General features: G+C 46.6%; 1 protein-coding gene across 1 annotated transcript in view; it reads right to left on the reverse strand.

The window, feature by feature from the left end:
• The window catches only part of PTPDC1 (protein tyrosine phosphatase domain containing 1), a 67,308-nt gene that overhangs the window by 61,393 nt on the left and 992 nt on the right, over positions 1–4,923 (reverse strand). The gene's annotated exons all lie outside the window — the stretch shown is intronic.

Genomic DNA, 4,923 nt, shown 5'->3' on the forward strand with positions numbered 1-4,923 from the left:
TCCATACAGTAGAATGCCAATTAAGAAATGCAGAAGGAGCCCTAGCTGGTTTGGCTCAGTGGATAGAGTGTTGGCCTGCGGCCTGGGTCCTGGGTTTGATTCCTGTCACGGGCACATGCCTGGACTGTGGGTTCGATCCCCAGTGCGGAGGCGTGCAGGAAGCAGTCAACCAACGATTCTCTCTCATCACTGATGTTTCTATCTCTCTCCCTCTCCCTTCCTCTCTGAAATAAACAAAAATATATTTTAAAGAAAGAAATGCAGAAGGAATGATGGAATTAGAAAACTACTATTTAATTATCTATCATAGTAATAATTAATTCAGCCAAGAAACCCCAATAGATGGTAAAACTACTGGGTGAAAGTTGAATGAGGACCAGGGCATTTACATTAGTCTCAAAGCATCACTCCACAAAATATTAGTTATGAAGGTGAAGCATCCATCTTATATAAAAACTGCTGTTGGAAATTTCAACCCTGCTATTCTGGCTTCTGTCTTAAATAACAAGGAAAATAAAACCACTCCCATTCCAGAGAGGCCGTAAACTATGCCCCAGACAGAGTTGTCAGTGCTGACACCAGGCCAGGCCTTGATATATGGTCTCATGGCCCCTTCCCAGCATGCTGGGCTCTCTGTTCCTAGAACACATAGATAGGAAGGTAGTCATTGTAATGATGCTGTACAGTGAGCACAAACTATGGTCGTTGAAAGAATCTACAAAACCATGACAAGTATCCTTTTAATATTAAATTTTGGATATCATATACCAAAAAATATTTTTGGGTCAGTTGACGAAACTTGAATGGTGATCTCTGGGTGAATAGTAATCAGTATATAGAAATTCTTTGTGTGCTTTTCTGTAAGTCTAAAATTATTTCAAAATAAAATAACTAACATCACAAGAAGATAGACAACCAAACATCATGGGCATCCTGATAAAAGAGAACAGTACCATCCATGAAATATTGTTGCCAAAAAAACCCAAACCAACCTGACTATAGACTCTACATTCCTCTACCAACTCAGTTTATAGAAAGCACCATCTATAATAATAAAAGTGTAATATGCTAATTAGGCTGGACATCCTTCTGGATGCCCTTCCGGTTGCCGTTCTGGATGACCTTCAGGATGAAGCCCGGGCTGCAAGGGCTGCAGCTGCGAGGGCTGAGCCCCTTGAAAGAATTTCATGCATTGGGCCTCTACTGTGGATATAATCAGCAAAATATAGATCATGGCAAGCTCTATTGGGCAACAAGCCTAGTTTCTTCAACAAATAAACTGTAAGTAAAAAGGAGATAGAGGACATAGGGGGAAACCCCATGTTAAAAAAGATGTAAGATACAGATCCTATCTAATAAACAGGGAATATGCAAATTGACTGTAACTCCATGACAAAGATGGCGACTCTCACAGCCAATAAGGAGGGAATATGGAAATTGAGGGTCATTCTGTGACAAAAGATGGTGGCGGCCAGGCCTGTCCAGAGGGCCTGTGGGCAGTGTGCAAGCGTGGAGGCATGGAGCAGGCGGGGTGGGGCGTCCCACCCCGGCTGGTCCAGGCTGTTGGGCAGCACACGTAGGTGCGGAGCAGCCAGTGGGCAGCTCTGGGCCAGTGGGCAGCGCCCTCCAGGCCGGTGGGCAGCATGCACAGGCACAGAGCAGGTGGTGGGCAACGCACACAGGTGTCCAGCCCCGCCGAGGCCGCTCTGGGCCTGTGGGCAGTGCACACAGAGAGCCTCTGGATTGGGGAGGCGGGCCGATGGAGGGTGGCTTGTACTCCCCACATGGCAGCCGTGAGCACGCCAAGCGGAGCCTGCAGGCTGAGCTGAAATAGCACCTGCAAGCGGTCAGCGCCGAGAAGTGGCTGCACAAGTCCCACCTCCTGGCCCAGAAGGTGCGCGATCGCAGGGACAGCCACCGTGGCAGGCCAGATTGATGTCCTCCTGGCCATGCCACGGGGGTTTGCGGATCTGCACAGTTGCAGGCCTTTGGTGCGCACATCTTTTCCTCACCCCCTGGTGTGCGAATGTCCCTTAGCACACCTGCAACAGTCCCGGACCATGGTGTGCGCAAATTCCCCCCCGCCCCCCACCCCTCCGTCACACTTCCATCAACCCCAGCATGCCTACACCCCCCACAGGACTTGCGCACATCCCCTCCGACACACTCATGTCCTTTGGAGAGTGTCTGGGTGTTCTGGGTGCTGAGGGTGGGCGCCTGTGAGATGACAGTGAGAGGGCGGAGTGGTGATATCCTGTTCCTGCAGAGGCCAGTGCAGTGATGAGATCACCTCCGTGGGGCTAATGCAGAGGTGGGAGCAGGTGCAGACAGACACACCTGATGGGTGTGGGCAGCCCTCGCTGAGGTGCCTTGCGTCAGTATTCAAGATCAGGAACCCAGAAGAGGCGAGGAGTTCCGTCCTCTCAGTGAAACGGTGGGATAGTTGGGGCAACTGCAGAGGAGGAATGTGCACTTTGGGTGCTGGCACCCATGAACGAAGGCTGCCCTGACTGAGCCTCGCTCGTTGGGGCCTAGCTCACTCCTGCCAGGCAGTGGGTGGCAGGACGTACTTTTCCGAGTTAATGAGAGAAAACATTGATTCTCCTGCTGCCCGCGAAGGTGGAAGTGGAGTGGTGAGACATGCGGGATGAGCGAGGTTACCTGTCCGGGGGTTCCAAATCCGCCATTGGTTCCTTTCACGCTAATTCCCCTCCTCACAGGTATCCTCCATGCAAAAGCCATTCAGTGCAAATATGTCATGTCCTAATGGGTGAATCCTAAACCGAATGAGTGTCATATTTGAGCAACCTAACTCCTGTTAGAAAAAGGACCTGAGAGGAGGGATTTAGGAATCACGAAGCCATCGTGACCTGCTCGGTCTCTGGAACTGCTGTCAAACACAGGCAGTCCGAGACCCGCCCAAACACCACCTGAGCTAAACCTGAGAAGCAAGGTATTTTCAAGGCCCAAAGTTAATGGGGGTAAGGAGGCAGGGGGGCAAAGCAAGCAGAACAGCCAACTCAACCAAAGATGCAGGAGCCTAAGATAACGCAGAGAAATGTCCCGGCCACCGATGCCCTCCCACAGGCGTGGTGCCCACACCCAGCTGGGGGGAGGGGGGGAGTATGTTTAATAAAAATTTAAATATTTTATGTATTCCATAATTAATTTTTCCCATGATTCACCAGCGAACATTTTTCCCCCTACATCAGGAGTCCTCAAACTTATTAAACAGGGGGCCAGTTCACTGTCCCTCAGACCGTTGGAGGGCTGGACTATAGTTTAAAAAAAACTATGAACAAATTCCTATGCACACTGCACATATCTTATTTTGAAGTAAAAAACAAAACGGGAACAAATATAATATTTGTATTTGCATGTGGCCCGCGGGCCATAGTTTGAGGACCCCTGCCCTACATATTTCCTCACTTTATAAAAGTGAATTCTAAGTATTTCAACCACTTTCCTACATACATCCAAGGTCCTTCTAAGTGAATTATAAGTGTTTTCAAAAACTTTACTACATATATCCCAGTGTTTTCAATGTGGAGTCTAAGTGTTTTAAACACTATCCTATACATGCCATAGCTCTTTTAATGGGAATTCCCATTTTTTCAACACTGCCCTACACATTTCACATAACTACTAAGTGTTTCAAACACTTCCGTAAACATTTCCCAGCCTTGCCAATGTGAATTCTAAGTCTTTCAAACAGTACCCAACACATTTAACCCTAACACTAAATGCTAACCCTGACTCTAGTCCAAACCCTAATCCCTAACCCTAACCCTAATTTTACCAATAACACTAACCCTAACCCGAAATCCTAACTGTAACTCTAACTCTAACCCTATACTTAACCCTAGCTCTAACCTTAACTCCGAATCCTAACCCTAACCCTAATCCAAGCCCTGACCCTAAATCCTAACACTAACCCTAACCCCAATCCTAACCTTAACACTGTCCTACGCATGTCACAGCTCTTTAAACCTGAAATCTCAGTATTTCAACTTTCCTACACATAACCCTCACTGGCGAACATTTAAAAAAAAGAGTTCCCATCCCAATGTTAACTCAATAAAGAATAACTGGCTACTTTTGTAGATTAGATGCACTTTGAAAAAGTTAGATGTAGCCCTAGACAGTTGCTCAGTGGTTAGAGCATTGGCCCGTGGACTGAAGGGTCTCAGGTTTGACTCTAATCAAGGGCACATACCTTAGTTGCAGGCTCAATCCCCAGCCCCGGTCAGGTTGTGTGCGGACGGCAACCAATTGATATTTCTCTCACATCAATGTTTCTCTTTTTCTGTCTCAATCCCTCCCTTCTCTCACTCCCCCTCCAAATCTCTCCCTCAAAAAAAAAAAAAAAAAAAAATCAATGGAAAAAATATCCTCGGGTGAGGATTAGCAACAACAACAACAAAAAGATATAATTTTTTAAATTTTCCAGATTTCCCCCCCAAATTTAAAATTAGCTATATTTATATCATGAGGACAGTTTTAATTAAAAAGATGGTTTTGGGCCCTAGCCAGTCTGGCTCAGTGGATAGAGTGTCCGCCTATGGACTGAAGGGTCCCGGGTTCAATTTCGGTCAAGGGCATGTACCTTGATTGCAAGTTTCTCCCAAGGGCACATGCAGGAGACAACCAATTGATGTGTCTCTCTCTCTCATCAATATTTCTCTTTGTCTTTCCCTCTGTCTTCCACTCTAAAAATCAATGGAAAAATATCCTCAGGTGAGGATTAAAATAATAAATAAATAAAAAGATAGTTTTGGGAAAGGTAAAAATCAGCTTACTTAGTGAATCACAATAGAAGTGCTTGGAGAAGTCTAGAGTTTTTTGATTGTCACTGTAATTTGGGGACATTACTGGGCTCCGTTGGGGAGGACGTAGGGATCAGTGCTGGGGCTCTCCTGCCCA

This window comes from Myotis davidii, unplaced genomic scaffold (genome assembly GCF_000327345.1).
Source record: "Myotis davidii unplaced genomic scaffold, ASM32734v1 scaffold1224, whole genome shotgun sequence".
In the NCBI taxonomy this organism is placed as follows: domain Eukaryota; kingdom Metazoa; phylum Chordata; class Mammalia; order Chiroptera; family Vespertilionidae; genus Myotis; species Myotis davidii.